The sequence below is a fragment of the Meriones unguiculatus genome, chromosome 7, assembly GCF_030254825.1.
Source record: "Meriones unguiculatus strain TT.TT164.6M chromosome 7, Bangor_MerUng_6.1, whole genome shotgun sequence".
Lineage (NCBI taxonomy): Eukaryota > Metazoa > Chordata > Mammalia > Rodentia > Muridae > Meriones > Meriones unguiculatus.
The window spans coordinates 30,635,894-30,659,440 of NC_083355.1; the positions used below are offsets into that span (position 1 = coordinate 30,635,894).

Here is a 23,547-nt window from a genome sequence, read left to right on the forward strand (position 1 = left end):
AAGTAAAACAAAACAAAACAAAACAAAACAAGGTTAGTACATTTAGAGATGGTCCAGAACTATGGATTTTGATGGATTAGGTCTTTGGTTTTTGTGGCAGGCGGTGCTGTCTGTGTGCCGAATTCTGTGGCCTGAATGGTACTTCTATCATGGAGCCGGTTATGATATCGCCTGGAGGCCTGTTACAGTGAGGGCTGGCCTAAGAAATGGGATACTGTGTGTTGTCATTGGATATTATGACCGTTGGAGGAAGGCTTGCTAGACCCAGGTTCTCTAACTGTTTTGCATGTGTTGGGCAGTTGGATCCTATCTACTCTTTGAAACGTTTTCATTCATTTTCTGGTGAGGAAACTGAGGCACAGAGCCTGGGAATGTTGGCCGAGATCATGAGATTTTACACGGCAGAGCCAAAGTTTGAATAGGGAGCCTGTGCCTGTCACTCTTACATTCTACTTTGCTGACATATAGTCACTGGCTCATGAGCTCTCTCAGCACAGTCATCGGCTAGCACCAGATCATCGCTCTAGGGTTACATATTGTTATTCAAGACTACAAAAAATGTTATCATCCAAGTCCCTCTCCTTTTCCTTAGGTTTCTCCCAAATCCTTGGTTTGACTTTTCGTTGTAACTAATGCTTCTGTAGTGTTTTCTGTGCCCATTTTCACCCATTATTCAAACCCAGCTCCCACTCTTATGCTCCAAATTCCGTCTCCCACATAGCAGTCTGTGTTAGCTTTCCCCTTTGAAGCTTCTGTTGCATGCACAGCCAATTTAGGAATAATCATTTGCTTTCTTTTTTTTTCTTCTCCTACTCCTTTCTTCTCTTCCCTGCTCCTTTCACTTTGTTATGGTTTTTATTTTGAGACAGTCTCTTACTTTGTACCCAAGTTACACTCACTAGGTAGCCTAAGCTTGGCCTTGAACTTGTAGCTATCCTACCGTGTTTGGATTATGGGTGTGAGCTACTACACCCAACCTGCTTTTTTTTATTATTAAAATTGTCCTTTTGATGACTTAATTTATAAGTGGCTTTTCTCCCCCTCCCCCCCTTCTTCCACTAATCACCTACTCACTCCTTCCCCTCCTCCTGCTCTTTGGAATGATGGCCGTGGAACTCAGGGCCTCAAGAATTCTGGACAGGCTTTCTACCACCACGGTGGTACACTCCATCCTGGCAGCCTCTGGATCTGCTTCTGTTTCATCATCTTGACAGACTTAATCATCTGAGGAGGGGGATGAAATGGCTACTGCCGATGAAGCTTTAAACACAAGGAAAAAGTAATAGATTTGGCAAAAGGAAAAGCCAAGGCAGTGAATACTGGCATTTTGTTGAATGCATTATGAGGGTTAGTTCCCATTCTCTTTATGTTACCGTAAGTACTGTTATCACCCACTGTATGCCTGAAGGGAGCCAAGCTGTGATGTGCTGGCAGCTTGTTCAAAGTAACATGATTCCTAAGTGTTACAGCTGCGATTTGGAAGCGGTGTGACAGACTAATATGAAGGATTTCTGCTACTGAGGAACAGTGTGTGACTAGAAGTTTGGTACTCATGGGCAAGAATTTAATCGTTCATCAGAATACGTATTCTTAGGCACACAGCTAGATTCTCAGCATCCCCTAGATGTAGTCAAAGGATGTGATAGATAATGCCATTTCTGGGACTGTGTCCTTCTGACCCAGGATGGGCTCCATAGGAGGTTGGAAGTCACAGGGAGATGAGACCCTGGTCCCTGTGTGGAACTAGAAAGTTTTCTTGGTGCTGCTATGTAAGTGGAAAAAAAGGAGTCTGTTTGCCATTTAAGTTTCACTTACTACAACAGTTAGGAGACCCAGACGTCAGTCAGAGCAAGCCCAGTCACCTGGTAGAGAACCACACATTTGCTGTGTGATGGGAGTGCCAGCTTCAAATACCTCCCGAGCATCAGTAGTCGGCAGCCTCCATTTTGCACGTGTAAAGGGACTGTGACAAGCGTCGGTTCCATCATGACCTGTCATGACCTGTGATGTGTGCCACAAACACGCTTTGAGTAAAAGGCCACAAACTGGGATAGTACTTCCTACACAAAGACAAAGGAGCTCCTTGCTTCTCCTCATAGGTTGCAAATTCCTTGGTCTAGGCACCCCCAAGCTTTTGAATTGATCTCCTGCACAACCAACGCTTTACCTTTGAAAACAAATTTAGAGGTGTTGACTACATAAAAATCAGGATGTGTGTGTGTGTGTGTGTGTGTGTGTGTATTCCTGGTGACTCAAACGTAAAGCCTTCAGAACATATCTGCAGAATTTGTATGCTATTAAAGTCATTCAGATGACAGACACGCTCGTGTCGTTCTGTTCAGATGACAGACGAGAGAGAAATAGTTTGGGCCAGTTACTTCAGTGGCTCCTATTTCTCTTTCCTCTCTCCTCTCTTTTCCTCTTTCTTTTACTCCCCTTCTCCCTTATCTCTGAATTCTTCACTTTATCACCTGCTAATGTTGAGGGCCGCCTTCTATTACACATTTCTTGGCCTTCCATCCACAGTACATTAAGTTCTGTGGACTCCGACTTGTGTTGTTTTATGAGGCCGTGTCCCTGGGTCCTGTCGCTTTCTCCCTTCCTCATCCTGAATTCTTTTTCTCTTACTAACATGTAACAATTATTTATTGACCACCGAGGCTTCCCCCCACAGGCAGCACGAGTCTCAATGCAAGCAGCCGCAGTGTGCCATCCCGGCCAGTAGAGGGCATCAGGAGACCACGACCCCGGAAAATCTTCGGTTTAAGGTCGGACTTTGCTTCCTTTTGGGAGCAGGAAACAAGAGGTTCTGGATAGTAATGCGTCTTTCTCCCTTTCCGATTCTTTATGTCAGCAGTGACGTCTGGGGTAGCAACGGAAACAGTAAGTTGTCTTTTCCTGACCCTCAGGGGATTGCAACAGGATCCAATCTCCCTGTGCCCTGCACCCGCAGCCCCTGTTAAGCACTTGCTGGGGTAATCTGTGCGGGAATTTCCGGATCTCAAGAGACCACCACACTGCAGGGTCATCTCCGGGCTCTTATCAGCCGCCGGTTCCGAATACACTCAGCCCATTTCACCACAAGCTGGAAAAAGCATGAAGCCCTTTAGTAAGATGCCCTCAAAAACCCTTGCTGCATCCAGAAAGCACCTTTCCCATCTCCTCTTCAGAAGCTTTGCGGTTTGGAGTGGGCATGGGGGGGGGCAAAATCTCCCCCCCCCCCCGCGCCCCTCAGAGAGCTACAATCCTGCTGGGTCCAGGCACACTTATTTACCGTCTCCAAACAGGCCTTTTACTGTGAGAACATCGTGAGACGGAGGAAAAGGGGAAATCATTTGGGCCAATTATCTCTGGGCGCTGTGGAAAATTCGGAGACTATAAGCGGCCACAGCCAGAAACAATATTTTTCTCCTGGGGTAGATTCTCTGCTAGAGTTCAGAGCCATCATCTCCTGCAAACGTGGCCTGAGTCACCAAGCACTTTAGAGTCAGCTAAGATACGGTGAGCTCTACATTTTAGAAGCCGGGGACCGCCCGGGGAAGCAGGGACATTCAGATCATCTAGCGCATCTCCCACTAATCGTATCAACAGGGGCTCGAAAGCTCCAGTTGCGAAGCCTGTGGGATCCTGTTCTCTCGGCATTTCTCTCCCTCATCTCCTACTGCACATTGAAGGAACATTTCTGGAGAGCTGCTCCCATCGTAAGATGATGTGAGGATAAAACTATAGGCGATTTTAATCCGGAGTGTGTATGTGTGTGTCTGTGTGATAGTGTACAAAAATAGTTTTTTAAGAGAGAAGGCTGTGTGTGATTTTTAACCAAGAGAGGGCGCCCTAGGAGCAGGAATTTTATCTTGTAGCCTTTTCCTACAGGCAGGAAACAAAGTAAGCCAAGCCTAACTAGATCACTGGGTTCTGACCATGCCAACTGGGCTTTGGAAACCTTGGGCCTAACCTAAGAAAACATTTGGCTCGGGAGAGCTGGCGAAACTAGACTCTGCCCACTTCGCCCCTGAAAACTGGAGCCACAGCTTCCCAGCAGGCCTAGCCCTTTCTTTCTCCTCTGAAAAGCTCCTGGGTACAGGTCGGAGTCCTAAATGACCCCTTCGCGTTTCGACCTTCCGGCCTCTGAGTCTCTGAGTCTCGCACAGCCCAGGACTAGACCATATAGTACCTGTTAGGTTAGTGTGCCTTGCTGTCCGGACTGTGCAGCCAACACACATCAATAACGCGCTGTCTTTTCCGCCGTAGGGCGGGTCAAGTCCGGCCTACAGGCCATGAGGGTTTGTTATACTCGCGTCTTCACAAATCAATATCACGGCTGATTATCGCAGGTGGTTTAGATTATTCAAGAGAGTCTGAAGGGTATAGTTCGGTTTTTTGTTGTTGTTGTTGTTTTTGTTTTTTCTTTTTTTCTTCTTTTCCTTTTAGTTTCTCTGCTGAGGTACTCGGAGTAGGCAATGCACTGTGCATGCAAACGATTCTATCGTATTTGGACAAAGGACAGGACTTGTAGCTGGGAATTCCAGTCCTGACAGGCTCTTGGGTGAGCCTGGGTAAACCACACAGTCTCTCGCTCACATCTTGCCCTTTTCTTCTCTCCCGGGTTGAGAAACCCTCAGCGGAGTTTTCTCACAGGTAATAGGTAGTGTGAAGATGAAAAGAGAACGTGAGACATCACCAGCCTTTTCAGGCTCCCCCTGACGGCAGTACAAAGAGAAGCCCATGAAATACAAGAATGAACAGATTACATTTTTTTTTTTAAACCAACCGTTCCCACTCCCCACCCCTGACCCCAGATTTGCCCAATAATTCCTGACTAATCTGCTGCAAAACCAAAACCAAAACCAGAAACATTTTTGGACTTAATTGGAGAGATAGCTTACTTGGTAGACAAGTTCAGATCCCCTGCATCTACGTAAACAAAGCCATGTGCCTGTCAATCCAGTCTTGGGGGGACATTGAGGAGGATCCGGGGAGCTTAGTGGCCAGCCAGGCTATATGGGTCGATGAGTTTGGGGTTCAATGAGAGAGCCTGTCTAGGAAAATAAGATGGAGGGTGTTGAGGAAGACACCTGAAGATGACTTCTTGTCTCTGCAAGTGTTGTCGGTAAGACTCTAGGACATTGCTTTATGGGGAATGAGGTGCTGAGGTCATAGCCTACCTTCCATTTGAAACTGGAACTCTGACCCAGAGCCTCAGGGAGGAAAGAGAAACAAAAAATTTGCTCTGAAACCAACAATGGTTTGCAATTAGCCCTCCAATCAGGATCTCCAAATTCTACTGGGATTTTACAAAAAAAGCCAATGGAAACATTGCAAATAAGTCTGGGAAGAGAGATTCCCCTTGTCAGTTGAGGTCTGAGGGGAGTCTGAAATGAAAGCTGTCAATCACTCCAGCTCAGCAATGTGAAACTGTTGCTCCTGTATATCATACCGAGTTGTATATTTCTATATCTTCTGGGTCCTCTTTTGCAAGGAAAATTCAACATTAGAGATTGGTAGCCAGGCACAGGTGTGCAGATAGGTTATATTCGGTACTGGCAGTGGTGATCTTTGTTTTCAGCAGGAGAGCCAAACTCTCATTTATATCTGTTGTAACCCACAGGCTTCTCTTTCCAACCCATCTTTCTAATGCATCAGACCTTCTCGGCCACTCAGACCTTTATCAACCCTTGTTGGAGCTCCTTATTTCACAGACTAATAAGACGTCTGCCTCGGGGAGACCTCCACAATCCCAACACTGTCTGCCCCTCCCACTTCTGCTGATGTCCCAAGGTCAAGCTTCCTACTGTTTCACACTCAGGCTCCAGCTGTGTGTGCCTCCTTGCTTGCAGTTCACACACTGCCTTCTCCACATGCCCTTTCCAGTCACCCACCCGTTCTTAGTAACTCGCTTCAGTTGTTACCCTTTTCGGGGGACATTTTTGCAGATCCTCAGCCACCGTCCTCTCATACCTCCTTACTTTAGTTGAGCTTGTGGATGCATCTGCCTCCATTTGTCTTCTCTGCTCTTCCCATAGCCAGATTCGTCACTCTTGTGAAGAATCAGTGGGACTCTCATAAGAAGCTGCTGCCTGCGGCTACAAATCTTCAGACATGGTAGAAATGATGGCATCAGGAGTTGAGTATTCATGTGAACCACACTCTCCCTCTTCCAATAACCTCCTGGGTAGTAATGATTTCAGAACAACCCTATGAGGGAGGGAAATCAGCAGCTTAATTTTATACTTGAAGAAATAGAGCCATAACAAAAAAAAAGTTTAGCATGTCCAGATGTGAAAGGCCTCATTGCATGGTCTTCTGAGCTACATTTGGCCTGTGGGTCCTCACACATGATTTTTCTCTACTTCCGATGAGATGGAGAGGATAAATGTTGAATTTCCCAAAATGAAAACACTGGTAAAAAACTAGTACCAGTCAGTTGGCACTCATTTGGAGTGACAGCTGTTCCCCTATTTCCCGGAAGGTACTTGGACTTTCAGCTTTCAGAAAATGTTATATACTGTGAAGCCATCTGGAGGCAGCCAGCAAATGGCAGCCATGTGATGTTACAGTAGCTATTTGATTTTCTATTCCAAGAATATATTACTATTGTTTCCCTGAAGTGATTAATTATTGTATAATAACCTGTGCCTTATTCAGGAGCACATTTGGCCATTGCAATAAAGAGTTCTGCTTTGGTGACCCTCTGCTGAGCCTCAGAAACCTCAAAGCTACATACAGGTTTGTAGAATAGAGACTAGCAAGGAAAGCAAAATGAAATCTCTTAGTTATCCTAATCTCTCGGGTGCCAAACCATCCCCAATTGTAGTGGGTCAATCTGCAAGTTAATACGAGAAAAGGAGGAAAAGCAACTGAGATTTCTCAATTGCGGTTTCCAATATGGTTCAACAAAGACTTTGTTTGTTTGTTTGTTTGCTTTGATGGCAGTAGAAATTATCTTTACTTACTATCAGAAGGGCAAAGTTAATATAGTTGTAAAGGCTATTATTTGTGACTGTCATGGAACTAGCTCTGTAGACCAGGCTGTCTGTGAACTTACAGAGATCCACTTGTCCATGCCTCCCATGTGCTTGAATTAAAGGTGTGTGCCACCACTGTCTGACCAGGATATTTTTATAATATCCTAGAAGCTGTTGACAGAACTGCAGATCAACCCAAACAGACTAGAAAGGGAAAGGCACAAAGAACCCAGAGAATTGGCTTTCTCTCTAGTTTGTTTTTGTGTCTTCCATTCTCTGCAAATAACTGCTACTTATCTGCTCCTAAGACAATGGTGCTTCCCTAATTCCAAACATTGTGTGGTTTCCACGTGAGCAGACCCATATCTAGAGGCATCCTCAGTTATGACTGTCAAATCCCAAAAAGGGGCTCTGATTGGCTCAGTTAGTTTCCTGTCAGTGGAGCCCAAGGCAATGGTGAATCCATGCAACTAAAACATAGATTCAAGGTTCCCAGTCTAGCGACCTGGTAGACCAGAGTGAGAGGAGAAGTCAGACAAGAGGGGACTCAGACAAAGACCACAAGGGCCCTTCTGTTTGATGTAGGTTTCTGTGTAAATCAGTCCACAGAATTTCAAGGGCTGTGCTAAACTCAGGGATATTGTTCTTTCTATCTAAGGAGGCATATTTTTTAAGACAAAAACCATTTAATTAGGGCAACAAACTCTGAAGTCAACTTGAGTAAACCAAAATGCTAATTTGAATCTGATACAAATCAGCAAATATCCTGGATCTGAAAGCTAAGTGAGAATATATTTTGGATTATATTTGACACCACACCCTCAATTTGTGGGCACAATTAAGATGCATCCAAGGGCTTAGTCATGCTCATAGTGTTTTAGGGTTAGCTTAAATTAAGCTGCTGCATTTCTTGCAGTAACTGATGGTTAGATTCTTGGAGATGGGAGGGCTTGCGGAAGACCACTATAATTATGTAAATCTGTCTGGTGGGCTCATGAGCAGACAGCGAACATTCCTGCTATGCTTCTAATGTACCTTTTCTATTCTGAGATTTGAACGAAACCTGAGAGACCATTCCAACTGGCCGCCTCATGTGATAGATGAAAAATGAAACAGGGAGAGGGAAACCAGTGGTTAGCCTGATGCCCAGTGTCACCCAAATAGCATGTCTGGGATCAAAGTCAAACATGGTCATGCTATTCTGTTCACAGTGCTGTTCTCTTGTCCACTCTTCTTTTATTACTCACTGTCATTCATATTAAGAGTCACAATGGCTGGGGAGATAATGTAATCTGTGAAGTGCTTGCCTTGTAAGTATGAGGCTTGGTGGCCAGATACTCTGGCCTGTTTGGTAATTCTGGGCTATTGAGAGAGTCTGTAAAAGAAGAAGAAGATCAAGAAGAAGAGGAAGAAGAAGAAGAAGAAGAAGAAGAAGAAGAAGAAGAAGAAGAAGAAGAAGAAGAAGAAGGGGAGGAGGAGGAGGAGGAGGGGGAGGAGAAGGGGAGGAGGAGGAGGAGGAGGAGGAGGAGGAGGAGGAGTGGATAATGGGCAAGGAATAACACTAAATTTGCCTCTGTCCTACATAAATGAACACACGCATACACACACACACACACACACACACAAAAAGCAGGATTAATAAAAAAAAATCTGATAACATCACTAGGTAGTTAAGCCATCAATAGTTTACGTTGTACTATCTGGAAAGCACTTGTTCAGGACATATTTTTAAGAAAAGTCCCTGCTTGTAAATTTTTTGGATCATTTCAATTTACCCACAACAACAGCTACAGTGGCTCCCATAATTAAATGACGGAGAAAAGATGAGGCACCTAGGGATGCAGTTCTGTGGTAGAACACTTGCTGGCATGCACCAGACTCTAGAATAAATCCCTACCCCAAGAGAAGGAACAGAAGGAGGGAGGGAGAGCCAGTGGGAAGGAGGGAAGCAAAGGAAGAAAGGACAAGCTTCACTGTTGTTTTGTAGAGGAACATTTCACATTTTCTCAATTGTTCAGGGATGGGGGCAAGTGAACACTTGGTGATTTGAAGCAAATCTGTACTTCACTTCAAATTGCTGAGACATGTACAAGAACAGATTGTAGTGAAAGTTGTGGTTTCTTCTATGTGTCTTTTGTTTTGGTCCCGAATGTGAGATGTGGAAAAGTTCTTAGTTCCTCCTTAGCTGAAAACAAACTCATGAGAGGGCACATGATCTTGGCCAACTGAAAACAGGCATGTGAGGGGCCACGATGTTTTGCTGGAAGCTGTCTCATGCAAGGGGTGTGGGTTTTGCCAGCTGGAAAAACAGCCTTGTGTGAACTTTGAGAAGGGATAAATAGGAGCCCATGGACTGGGAGACAATGATTTCACATTGCTACGCTTTGTAAGGTTCACATCACTTTGCTGGTCTTCATTTTTCTACACTTTATTTCTCAGAGATAAGTGCTCCAGAGAACTTCTCATGACATTCATGACACTCGGCTGAGTATTGGTGCTTTTGCTGACTCCTGATGATTTGGCAAAGTCTTGCTATTTCTGCTGAATTGTGCCACTGTTATTGATTTGTGTTGCCGCTTGGTGTTTGCTATTTGACTGGACTGCTGGTATTGGGACAATGAAGAGTTCATTCGCTCCAAGGAACTACATCTGAAAAGGTCCACAAACCCCTTTTCCTAATAACTGCCTTTCTCCCCTACCTCTGCTCAGTGGGTTGGAAGGGAGGTAGAAGCATTAAGAGCCCTAAATAAAGTAGGTTTTTGAAAAATTCAAGTTTACAACAGATTTCCATAATTATAATTTTGACCATAATTATAATTTTGACCATTGGAACAATGAAATCATAGATCCTCAGTTATTCAGGATTCCACTGTTGAGAATTCTTTTTAGCTCTGTACCCCCAATTTTTAATTGGATTACTTGGTTTGTTGGTGTTTAATTTCTTGAGTTTTTAAAAATATATTTTGGATATTAGCCCTCTGTCAGATGTACGGTTGCTGAAATTCTTTTTTCAGCCTGTAGGCTGCCTTTTTTTTTTTCTAATGACATTGTCCTTTGCCTTACAGCAGCTTTTCAGTTTCATGAGATACCATTTATTAATTGTTGATCTTAGAGCCTGTGCTGTTGGTGTTCTGTTCAGGAAGTTGTTTCCTGTTCCAATGAGTTCAAGGCTATTTCTCCCTTTCTCTTCTATTAGATTTAGTGTATCTGGTTTTATGTTGAGGTCTTTGATCCACTTGGACTTAAGTTTTGTGCGGTGTGATAAATATGGATCTAGTTGCAGTCTTCTGCATGCAGACATCCGTTAGACTGGCACCATTTGTTTTCGATGCTGTCTTTCTTTTTCATTGTATAGTTTTGGCTTCTTTGTCAAAATGAGGTGTCCATAGGAGTATAGGTTTATTTCTGGGTCTTTGCTTTAATTCCATTGATCAACCTGTCTGTTTTTATGCCAATACCATGCAGTTTTTATCACTATTGCTTTGTAGTAAAACCTGAAATCGGGGATACCTCCAGAAGTTCTTTTATTGTGCAGGAGTGTTTGTGCTGTTCTTTGTTCTTTCTTTCTTTCTTTCTTTCTTTCTTTCTTTCTTTCTTTCTTTCATTTTTTCATATGAAGTTAAGAATTGCTCTTTCAAGGTCTGTAAAGAATTGTGTTAGAATTTTGATGGAAATTGTGTTGAAAATCTGTAGATTGCTTTTGGTAAATGCTTTTTGTATTTTTACTATGTTAATCCTACTGATCCATGAACATGGGAGACCTTTCCATCTTCTGCTATCTTCTTCAGTTTCTTTCTTCAGAGTCTTGAAGTTCTTGTCATGCCTTTCGCTTGCTTGGTTAGAGCTGCACCATGATATTTTATATTATTTGTAGCTATTGTGAAGGGTGTTGTTTCCCTAATTTTTTTCTCAGCCCATTTATAGTTTGTATATAGGAGGGCTACTGATTTTTTTAGTTAATTTTGTATCAGCTACTTTGCTAAAGGTGGTTATCAGCTGAAGGAGTTTTCTGGTAGAATTGGGGGGGGGTCACTTATATATACACTATCACATCATTTGTGAATAGTGATACTTTGACTTCTTCCTTTCCAATTTGTGTCCCCTTGATTTCCTTTAGTTGTATTATTTAACTTGCTAGGAATTCAAGTACTATGTTGAATAGGTATGGAAAGAGTGGGCAGCCTTGTCTTGTTCCTAATTTTAGTAGAGTTGCATTAAGTTTCTCTCTAATAACTTGATGTTTGTCTATTGGCTTGCTTTGTGTTGACTTTATAATGTTTAGGTATGAGCCTTGTATCCTCTCCAAGACTTTTATCATGAAAGGTGTTGGTTTTGTCAAAGGACTTTTCAGAATCTAATGAGGTTATCATGTATTTTTTTTTTCAGTTTGTTTATATGGTGGATTACACTAATGGATTTTCATATGATGAACCATCCCAGCATAGGAATCAATCTGGTGATTTCTCAGAAAATCAGGAATAATTCTACCTCAAGACCTAGCTATACTACTCCTGAGCATATACCCAAAAAATGTTCCACCATACAACAAGAACATTTGCTCAACTATGTTTATAGCAACTTTATTCATAATAGCCAGAACCTGGAAAAACCCCAGATGTCCCTCAACCAAAGAACCGATAAAGAAAATGTGGTACTAGGAGAAATAGAATGAAGGAGATGCAAGTCTATACATACATGAAAATGAAATACTACTCAGCTATTAAAAACAAGGAATTCATGAAATTTGTAGTCAAATGGTGGAACAAGAAAATATTATCCTAGTGAGGTAACTCAGACCCCAAAAGACACAGATGGAAGATACTCACTTATAAGTGTGTATTAGCCATATAGTACAAGACCACAAGAAGCTAAGTAACAAGGAGGGCCCAAGGAAGGATTCTTGAATCTCACTCAGAAGAGGAAACTAAATAGACATTGGAAGTGGATGGAGGGGAAACTGGATGGGAGAGAGGGTGGGGAGGGACAGATGGGTGGGGATAAGGTGTGTGCAAGCAGGGGTGGGAGGTGAGAGGGCTGGGAGGGTGAGGGAAACTATGTAGGGACAAGCTGGAGACCTGTGACAGGGTTAGACTCCTGGGAGGATACGGGGGTTACCCCAGCTGAGAGACTCGCAGTAGCAACAGCAGGAGCAGCAGCAGGGGATATGGAGACTGAAGTGGTCACCTCCAATATCCAGGCAGGACTTCCAGTGGAGGGAGAGGGGCACCAACCCAACCACAAAACCTTGGACCTAAAATTTACCCTCCCTACAAGATGTTCAGGGATTAAGACGGAGCAGAGATTGACAGCAAGGCCAACCAATGACTGGCACAACTCAAGACACACCCCAGGGGAGAGGGCCAACCCCTGACACTGCTAATGATTCTCTGCTATGCTTGCAGACAGGAGCCCAGCATAATTGTCCTCGAAGATGCTCCACACAGTAGGGGATCAAAACACATGCCAAGACCATGGCCAAACATTAGTTAGAGCTTGGGAAATTTTGTGGAAGGGTTGGGAGAAGGATAGAGGAACCCAGGAGGGACAAGAGCCCCACAAGAAGACCAACAGAGTCAATTAACCTAGGCCCATAGGGGCTCACAGGGACTGAATCACCAACCAAAGAACATGCATGGAATGCATCTAAACCCCTTAGACATATGTATCTGGTAGGCAGCTTTTCCTTCATGGGGCAGCCTAGCAATTGGAGCTGGGCTGTCTCTGACGTGGAATTTGTTGCCTGCTTTTGTACCACTTTCCCTAGTTGGACTGTCTTGTCTGGCCTCAGTGGAAGAGGATGGGCTTAGTCCTGGTGCAAGTTGATGTGTTGGGGAGGGTTGGATTGTGGGGGCTCCCTTTTCTGAGAAGAAGGGGAGGGAGGGATGGAGGAAGAGGGCATAAGGGTGGGGTCAGAAGTAGAAGAGAGAGGAGCCTGTGATGCAAAGTGAAAAAATAAATTAATGAGAAAAAAAAAAAAAACGGGCCCACAGACTTGTATCTCCCCTTCTATTACTCTCTCCTTCCCTTCCTACTTCCCTCCCATTCCCTTCTTCCCTCTCTTCTTTGATGATCTGACAAAATATCATGCTTTTTTTTTTATAAATAAGATGACTCAGGCTATAATCACAAAATTTTCCATCATTTTAGGTAAGAACATTAAAATTGAAGACATTGGATTTTGTATTTAAAGCATCCAGACTTTTAGATATGTTCGCCATTTTGAACCTGACTTAGAGCAAAAACTTGTTCACAGAGCAGGGTCGGCTGTGTAGCTGTAGCTCAGTGACTCATGAGGCTTGTGTGGAAGGCTGACAGCAGCCCCGACTTTCTAAGGCAGAGTACACTGCACAGGCCAGCAGTCTGCAGCAAGCATCAGTAGTGGGAACACACCTGTGACTGGCTGCTATATCCTACAGTAAAATAATACTGTGTTCTGCAGTAAAATAATACTGTGTCCTACAGTGAAATAACACAACCTGTCCCCATGGCATTAGTCAGTGTTCTATCACTGCAATAAAGTACCCAAGGAAACTAATTTAATGAAGGAAAGTTTTACTTTGACTCATGACCTCAGAGATTTCTGCTCATTGTCACTTGCCACACTGCTGCAGGTATGACTCCAAGTCAAATGTTAGAATAGAACAAAGCTGCTTACACTTTGTTGGCTAGGAAACAGTAATGGGGAAAGAAGAGCTAGGAAAAAAAAAGGCCATTGCTCCTGAGGCATGACTATTTCCTAAATTTCACTGCCTCCCATCAAATGGATGCACTGACAGATTAATTTGCTGTTTAGACCAGAGCTCTGATGATCTGATCTCTTTCCAAAGCTGCTTTAGCTGGTAGCCAAGCCTTTAAGCTAAGCCTTCCAGAGGTGGACGGCTCACCTCCAAACCAGAACACCTTCACTTCATGGAGAAACTTATCTAAAAATAGCTGAAGGAAAAAATGCCATGACTCTGATAAATAAAACTCTGCAGACTAAACATCTCACTGAGTGTTTGGCACAAGAGATTATTGTAGAGCCCTACACTGACATACATCATTGTAAAATTCAAATCCAGGTTGGGTTCATCTATTGGTGATAGAAGGAAAAGACTTAAATCTATGTGCACCAAACTCCTTCATTCCTCTTTTCTTCTTCTTCTTCCTCCTCTTCCTCTCCCTCCCACTCCCACTTCTGCTGTCTCTGCCTTCCAGCGTCACAATTTTTGGATCAGTAAAGTACTGTCAGTCATATTTCTTCTTGGTTGATTGTGAACAACAAAAGGAGAGAGAATAACCGAGTATTGTATAAAGTAGAGGCTTTTCTTTCTTTCTTTCTTTTTCTTTCTTTCTTTCTTTCTTTCTTTCTTTCTTTCTTTCTTTCTCTTTCTTTCTCTCTCTCTCCTTCCTTCCTTCCTTCCTTCCTTCCTTCCTTCCTTCCTTCCTTTCTTCCTACCTCTTCCCTCCCTCCCTCCCTCCCTCCCTCCCTCCCTCCCTCCCTTCTTTCCTTCCTTGCTTTTTTTTTTTCTTTCTTTCTAGACAGATTTGGGTTTGGGAGTATTTCTCAGTAGAAGTTGGGTAGTTGCCTAGTGTGCCCAGAACAACATAAAACAAAACAAAACAAAAAAAAAAAAAATGGAAGAAAGGGAAAAGACGTGAGGGTGTTATGCTTTGGAGGCAAAGTGTCCTCTGAAATAGAAGTTTCTGGTTTGTTTTGAAACTTTGTTGAATCACTTGAATATGTTTTCTGTTTTGGTCCCAAGTAAGGGATGTAGAAATGTCTCTCCCCTCCCCGTGGAAAACAGTCTCCAAGGAAAACAGTTCCTGTGAAAAAAGGAGTGATGTTTGTCAGCTGGAAAATACCTTGTGCAAGGTGTGTGGGTTTTGTGAGCTGGAAAACATCCTTGAGTGGAGTCTGAAAAGGGATAAATAAAAGCCCACAGACTATGAGACAATGCTTTTTACATCTCTGTGCTTTGAAATGGTTTGGATCACTTTGCTGGTTTTGCAAAGATTAACACTCCAGAGAACTTTCCTTGTGTGCCCTTAGAGAGTATGCATTTTTCTCTGGTTCTTCTTTCCCCATCTATGTTTCCTAACCAGCATAATATAAGCATGTTTGTTCTACTATAATCCTTGGAATCATACCTGAAGCCATGGGACAAGTGACAATGAGCAGAAATCTCAGAAGCCATGATCCAAAGTAAACCTTTCCTCCATTAAATCAGCTTCCTTTGGTACCTTACCACAGTGATGGAAAACTGACTAATTCTGTGGGGACAGCTTGTTGACACCATCTTAGGGAGACTGCAATGAACTGGGGTGACTTGTCGGAGAATTCCTGAAATCCTTAACTCTCTGTTTTTCTGTTGACTAGCCAGCCACTCTCTGGACTTGAGTTATAGGTCTGTCTGCTGATGTTGAGGAGCCAACAGGAGGACAGGTGAGAACTGGATAAATTTCTCTGTGCAGCAAACTTATATTTGCGTATATTGGACTGAAAGTTTAGATATTTCAAATATCTATTTTATTTAAGGTGCGTAAATGTGTCTGCCTCCCTTCCAACCTCCCCTACCCCCCCACTTAGGTAGATTAGTAGGGAAAAACCTCTTAGTAGCTGTAGACTTCTTTTGCTTACTTTCCACTGATTAGGGTTGTTGGATTTTTGGGGTGACATATCAGTGTCAGTCATCAGGGTAGCAGCAGTCCCATCAAGCAGCAAAGCAGCAAAAGAGAAACAATTATTTGCCTCAGTTGTGAAGAGAGCTGGGGGCATTTGACCCCTTTGTATACAACCCCAAAGTCCTTCTTAACTGAACTGCCATGCTCAATTCCTATCCAGAAAGGCAAAGAGGATGGACATCAGAAGAAGGAGTAAAGAGGGAACAAGTCAGAAGCCTGGCACAGAGGACCTCTGAAAGGCTCTGCCCTGCAGACTATCAATGCAGATGCTGAGACTTATGGGCAACCTTTGGGCAGAGTGCAAGGAATCTTATGAAAGAAGTGGGAAACAGTAAGATCTGGAGAGGACAGGAACTCCACAAAGAGAGCAATAGAACCAAAAAAATCTGCGCATAGGGGTCTTTCCTGAAATATTTTACCTAAATCCTTATGATGCCGACATTTTAGTGGATTAGATTCTGTTGGGAAATAACAACAGGGCATTTTTTATAGTTAATTAATTTTATTTTTATTCACTTTATATCCTGGTTGTAGCCCCATCCCTTCTCCTCTCCCACTCCTACCCTCCCTTCCTTCCCCTTCCTTCCTCACCTCTTCCTCAGAAAAGGGGAGCTCCCTTTCTTATCCACGAAGCTCATCAAGTTTGCATTAGGACTGAACATGCTGGCTTGCAGATTGAAGGGTGACAGTCATGTAAATGAGAAGGTGAATGATGAGTCTGTGGGTATATTTCTTTGGGTGCACACTCTGTGTGTGTGTGTGTGTGTGTGTGTGTGTGTGTGTGTAACACTGAGGGCTTTATACTTGTGACTACCTAACCTGTCAGTAGGAATGAACTCTTTAGGAAGTGGTTTTAGCCACAGAGTCATGTGATTGGGGCTGAATTCTCAAAAAGATCATTCAGGCTGCCAGGAAGTAGGTTTGTCTTCCTGAAACCCTTATCTTGCAGTGGAGAGATACCATGTGTTGAGAAGAAAAATGTGTGATTTTTGGATCAAATGAGCCCAACACTCTCTGTGTCTTAACTGTATATTGCACGTGGATGTGTCTTTGTGTGTCTCTGTGTGTGAAGTTAGGGGATATACCTCAGGTACCATCTATCTTTAAATCATGGTCTCTCTCACTGGGCTAGGACTCACAAAGCAGGCTAGACTGAAAAGCTACTAAGCCCCAGGGACCTGGCTATCTCTCCTTCCTCGGTGCTGGGATTACAAGTGAGTGCCACTAAGCCTGATTGGTTTTAGACATGGGTTCTAGGGATGGAGCTCAAGTCTTTGCCTTGTAAGCACTTGACTGAGACAGACCTATGTCTTCGGCTCCTGGTGGAAAGACTATGTTATTAGCCCTATGAATGAATGCACCTAGAAAGCCTTACTCAGCCTTACTTTCCTCCTGTGCAGAATGGAGGGAGCAAAGCTTTTCTCTTTGGCTTTTCAGAAGGACCAGCTATATTAACTAATTTATGTGAAATACCTGGGGTCCACCACAATTGGGAGTCACTGCTTCTGATGACTCAACCTCAGGTTGCTTCTGCTGGGAATGATAAGCTAGTGACTGAGCTCTGAACCCAGCCACAGATCAAGGTCCCAGGCAAAGCCTGGGGAGACTTTGAGTGAGAAAGGACCCTTAAAAGCAGCTTCAGGGAAGGGAAGAAAATTGTGAGAGGCCAGCCCTTGATGAAAAGGAGCATGAATAATTTATATGCAGACTGGCTTTGTCATCAGGGAACTGGGTCTGGCGGCCAACTATTTAATAAGATATTTCTCAAAGAGCAGTACAAATCACTTTGGCTCCAGCAAATAAAGTTTTCCAAGTATTTTCATTTGCTTTCTATCCTCCTCAGTGCTACCTTGCTCCTAATCGAAGAGAATAAAAACATCCAGCCCAGAGGTTTATCAGTGGCAGAGTGCCTCTCCAGCAAGTGTGAGGCCTTGCGGTCAACCTCCAGCATCCAAAACAAGCAAACAACGGGCATTCTGGGCTTTTTTTCCCATCCTTCTGTCTTTCTTTTCGCTTTCCTCTTAATTTATATCCTAAACAATTAGCCTTTCAGAGTGTGGGCCTGTTTTACATTTTGCTGTGACTGGGCTGAGTGATGGTTTGAGCTGAGATCTGTGTTCTCAAGTCAGAGTCCTGCCCTTCCCCCCGCGCACTCTTTGCTGTGCCCTGTCAGTTCTCCTTAAGTTTAAAGGTATGAGTATCTGCCCTCTTCCTTTTAAAGCAGCTTTTAATGTCCATTGCAACTTTCTTTCAGCTGGTCAGAATGAACAGGGAGAGATCTAGGATCAACACCGCCTTGCTGAGGCATTAGTACATTCTATAAAGCATGAATAAATAAATGCACATAACTACTTATGCTCCGGCCATACTATCAACTTCTCACTAAGCTCCTGCCCATATTAATATGAAGTATACACTGGTGAATAAAATAACTGGACTCGTTAAACTTATGAGAGAGAGACAGATTGCACAGGTACATTCTGCTGTACACGTAGAATGATAAATGACTTGTCCCATGAAGGAAATAGGGTGTACTGACAGAGAACTGTAAGAGAAAGAGATAATGACAAAATATTTAACCGTGTCTTAAAATGTCTTGTCACTTACTGAGAAGAGGAAGAACTTAGACTGGAGTGGCTTTGTGGATAAATCATGAGATCAGTTTTGAAAATTTAATTTTGAGGCTCCGAGATGTATCCAGCAACACATAGAAAGTATGTAGCTAATTTATGAATCTGACGCTTAGAAAGAAGCACAGAGGCCGGGAATGGTGACACACATCTGTAACCCCAGCATTTAGGAGGCAGAGAGGCAGGAAGACTGCTAATTTAAAGCCAGTCTGGGTTATAGCAAGATTCCTTTTCAAAAAAGAAAAGAATAAGAATATTACAAATTATAGTGTGATTGAATCATTCTGTGTGATTGAAAATCATTATCACCACCACCACCACCACCTCCACTGGTCTGATGAGAAAGCTACCTATCAGCCAGGTGCCTAAACTAGAAATTTGGATCATAAGAATTTGCTAGCTCTAAATGAACACATTCCAGCTGGTGGAGGACTCAAATTGAAAACATGATGAAATGCATCCAGAAATTAGCATAACCCCATTGCTCTCCACAAGCAGGCTCACACCAGTCTGCAAGGAAGCAAATACATGCCACGTCTCTGGGACTCAGCATGCACTATGGGTAAGTTTACTACAGGAAATAATTTCTGAATCTCTAAAGAAGACGCATGAAGAGAATCCGTCAGGTGCAGTAAGTAGAAAAAGGAAATAAGATGATGTGTCAAATACTTTCACACACAAACACATATAGTACTCAAAGACAGAAGAACATAAACAGAACATTGCTCAAACATTTCAAGAATTTTCAGGAGAAATACAGTTTAGTGGGCAAGAGTGCTTGCCGTACAAAACCAGTGACCTGGGTTCTGATTCTCACTAAATGTGCAAATACCAGACATGGCTGCCCCTGCCTGCAACCCAGCCTGAAATAAGCAGAACCCAGGAGCTCACTGGTGAGAGTGTCTAGCTGATACAGCAAGCTTCAGGGTTCGATCACAGCTCAGATTACAATCCATCACTGTAGGGACATCACAAGAGCAGAAGGGTGACATGCCTGAGTTTTGGGACACACAAACTCAAGAGCGAAAATGGTAACAATGTACAATCATTTACTTGCCCGTCCTTGCTCAGCTCTGCTCCTCTCCTACAATTCAGAACTGCCTAACTATGGGAAAGTGCTGCCCACATCAATTAAGACAATCTCCCTTAGACATGACCACAGGATGGACTGATATTGACAATGCCTCATCAAAACTCTCTTCCCTGGTGACCTTAGTTTTAGACAATTTAGTTTTAATTTTGTTAACTAAAGCTAACTCCCATGTTGGAGTTTGGTCTGGTGGGTGTTACTGGCCCTTACGCCTATCTTTGCTTTGTAAACCAACATATCTGAATCTGATTGGTTGATTAAACAGCCTTTATCTGGGGAGGGCAGAATGGGGTAGACATAGCAAAGGTTCTCAGGATTTGGGGTTCAAGAGAGAATCAAGGGAACAGACAGACAGGAAGAGAGAAAGAAGGAGGATGCCACCATGGGTTAGCATGGAGGAAAAAAACAATGGGGTTGGGGAAAGGGCCCCAGTGATGGCGTGGAAAGGTTCAGATAAAGAATGAAAACAAGTACCATAGGATTATGTATGGGAGGTAGTCCAGTTGAAGAGGATTAAGGTGGATGGCATTGGATGGGGGCTGAGAGATGAATGGTGAGGATATTGAGACAGTGTAAGTGAAATATCTGCCCAGCTCAAGGTAAATAAGACAATTATAAATCTAACAGGTGTCTGTGTCTTATTTGTGTTAGCGGGTTAAATAATACTATTGGGATAAACACAGGGTTAATAAAAACAAACTTTATATAGAACAACCTTTTTTTTTTTTTTTTTTTTTTTTTTTTTTTACTACAATACTCCCACAAACAGTAATGAGATTTATCTCCTAGAAGACATTTACCAGTAACTGGAGACAATTTTTTTTTTAATTATCACAAATGGAAGGATGTCATTGACATCTGGCTGATAAAGAAGAGAGATCATTAAAAGAGCAATCCTTCTGTGCCTAAGCCTCCCGGAACAAAGAACTATCTATTCCAAATGTTGATCCAGGTTTAAATGGGGAAGATTGGTTCAGCACATTGTCTTGCAGGATCTTGAAATCTGGCTTCCTGTTTCCAAGCTCTCTGCAAATGTCCAGTCCTTCTGGAGAGTCTTTTTTTTAAATTCTTTATTAATTACACTTTATTCACTTTGTATCCCCTTTGTGGTTTCCTCCCTCCTCCTGTCCCAATCCCTCCCTTCCTCCACCCTCTGCATGTATGCCCCTCCCCAAGTCCACTGATAGGGGAGGTCTTCTTTTCCTTCCTTCTGATCCTAGTCAATTAGGTCTCATCAGGAGTGGCTGCATTGTTTTCTTCTGTGGCCTGGTGCTGCTTCCCCCTCAGGGGGAGATGATTAAAGAGCAGTCCAATCAGTTCATGTCAGAGACAGTCCCTGATCTTATTACAGTGGAACCCACTTGGATACTGAACTGCCGAGGGCTACATCTGTGCAGGGGTCTTAGGTTATCTCCATGCATAGTCCTTGGTTGGAATATCAGTCTCAGGAAAGACCCCTGTGCTCAGATTTTTTGGTTCTGTTGCTCTCCTTGTGGACTGGAGATTCTTTAATTTCCTCCACTACAACTGCTGGAACTTTAGACTTCACATTTAGTACAAGAGATGATTTAGGCCATTGTTCCTACTGTGCTTTGGGGACTGGGCATTTTCCCTTTGTAAGTTTTCTTATGTATTTAATTTTTTTTTGGCAATATTTTCTTCCACATTTCTGTGTGTGTGTGAGGGAGAAAGTCCTCCATTCCACATCAGTTCAATCTTCTGCATGACTAGCAATGACTCTTATCTACTTATTCATTCACATTTTCCAGATGAAAACATCAAAGGTGAGAAAAGGTAAACGAATTATGTAAAAGAGTCTCCATATGCAGCCAGTCAGAGGCCAAGCCAGATATCGGATGTGGTGCTGTTAGCTACAGGGCCTATACCTCCACTCCACTATCCCACACTGTCTCTTTGGACAGGGGAAGAGGCCTGGAGATGGCAATGATCATGACTTCATAGGAACCAGCAATCAGGTGAGAAGAAATAAGCAAGTGTTAAGTAGAGAGGAATGAGTCATGATACTAAGAAGGTGTTTGTCAATGGCTAAATTAATGTTCTGTTTTTACAGGGTCTGTGCCAGAAAAAAAAAGATCTCTGTGAGTTTTTGAGCTCAAGAACTGACATAATGGTAAGATTAATGGTTCATATTACTCACCAGGAAAAGTACATGAAATGGTGTATGTAAGTACTAGGTTTTTGTGGTTTTAAGGCCATTAGACGACACTCATAATAGGAGAGCCATTTTCACAGCATCTGGCCTTTATCGGAACTGACTTGAGTAATATAAAAAGTGTAAAAAAAATGGGATTATCTGAAATGATATCATTGAAGATAAGCAAAGTCGCTCATAGCAGTGACTTAATACAGCCTTCAGTTGGCCATCATCTTCAGGATAGTTACCATCAGCTTCACCCTGGGTGGCCCATTGGTCACCGTTGGGCAGCATTTATGTCCAACCTGCAGATGAGAGCATTGGTGTTTGATGAGGCTGAATAACTTGCTTTATAATATAAGTTATGAATAAGCCCCAAGTCTACCGGATTCCAGCTGTTAACCACTTGACAGTTGTTTATTCTAGCCTAACTATGGTCAAGAAATGTTTCTCAAGCACTCTCATAAATATAATACGATAAATGCTAGTGTGTTTGTGTATGTGTGTGTGTGTCAGAGTGAGAGAAGGGGAGAGAGAGAGCACCAGAGGTTGATGTCAGGAGTTTTTATAGCTTGTTCTCCACTTTATTTTTTGAGAGCTCACCGATTGGCTCTACTGACTGGCTGTTGAGTGCCAAGCAAGATTCCTCCTGTTTCTGTCGCCACAGTGCTAGGGTCACAGCTATACACCTTGTACGCATATTTTCTGTGGGGTTGGGGATCGACACTAATGATGGCTGTAAGAGAATGGAGCCACCCACCTTAGAGTCACCTAAGAGAGGGATGGAGGACATTGTCCCCGAGGTTCTGATTACTGGAATGCTATGCTTGACTTTGACACAGGACTACTGATTCAGGGTAACTGCACACCTGAGTTTGTCAAGAGGGGCCTTTCGTACCTGTTGAGCCAGAATGAGTTTTCCCAGCACTGCCGTCGCTGGGAAATGTCATTAGGATGTCAGTATTTGGATGAGAAATCATATGACCTCTCTACTGATGGCCAGAGTAAGGAAGGCAGTTGGAGCTGCTTCTAGCGCCATCAGTCTGGGTGGAGTTGTTTTCTACCCCTAAGCGTGTTTCACCCTAGAATCCAGGCCATTGCACATCTCTAATTCTGCTCCTCTGTACTCTGGAAGTGTGAGCCTTAGGGATTATGGCTTCCACTCATGATTGCTGGTGTTTTGGCTGCTCCAGAGACAATGACGTCAGGTACTTTTCTTGGCACTGAAGGGATGGAAGAAGAGAAGGAACTGTTCTCACCCATGAAGTCATCAGTTAGGGGAAAGGAAGAACTTGTACTAAGGACCCGGGGGATCTCATTGAAGTTGGGGTCAGGTGTGAGTCATGTGAACGGAGTCACAGTGAACCCTACGGGTAGAATGTCCTTTAATGAAGTATTTATAAATTCATCTCCTGCGAGGTATTCCTATGTAGAGTGCGTGTGTGGAAGACTTGTTAAAGTTTGTTTCTCCGGTCAAAAAAAGTAGTATGTGAAACAACACATGTTGCATTACTTAATACATTGGAACACTTTGATTGCTGAGAACTTGATGACTCTCTTTTATGCAACACATTCAAAAAATATTTGTTCAGTGTCTTCAGAATGCTGGAGCATGGGGTGCTAGCACTGGATGGGAAGGAGAAAGAAGCAGAGTGAGACAAGGTCATTGTTGCTAGGAAGCTCACCCCCATAAACCCAAATGCACCAATCCGGAGAATATTTTTAAACACTCCAGACAATACTGCGTGTGGTAAGGGAAGTGTTCACATGCAACCAAAGTATAAAAACATGCATGGGAGCAATGCAACAGTCCGAGGGAGGGTAGGCGGGAAGGAAAGGGATGGGCCTGGGCCTTAGTTAGGTAGAGAGCATTTTGTGTCTGAAAAGAGAAAATAAGGAGATCAAGAGTGAGAGCAGGGGAGGGAGAGCTAAAGCAGACAAGGGCAAGAGCAAGTGAGAGTGAGCAAGCATGAGAGCAGACAAGAGAAAGATAGAGATAAGTAAGACAGAGATAAGTAAAATGAGTGTTCTTAGAATATCCAC

General features: G+C 43.2%; 1 long non-coding RNA gene across 1 annotated transcript in view; it reads left to right on the forward strand.

The window, feature by feature from the left end:
• Positions 1–2,774: 2,774 nt before the first annotated feature.
• The window catches only part of LOC132655172 (uncharacterized), a 29,626-nt gene continuing 8,853 nt past the window's right edge, over positions 2,775–23,547 (forward strand). Inside the window, exons 1-4 of the long non-coding RNA XR_009592845.1 lie at positions 2,775–2,883; positions 15,325–15,390; positions 21,119–21,325; positions 21,421–21,480. This is a non-coding gene — a long non-coding RNA (uncharacterized LOC132655172). The remainder of the gene's footprint in view (positions 2,884–15,324; positions 15,391–21,118; positions 21,326–21,420; positions 21,481–23,547) is intronic.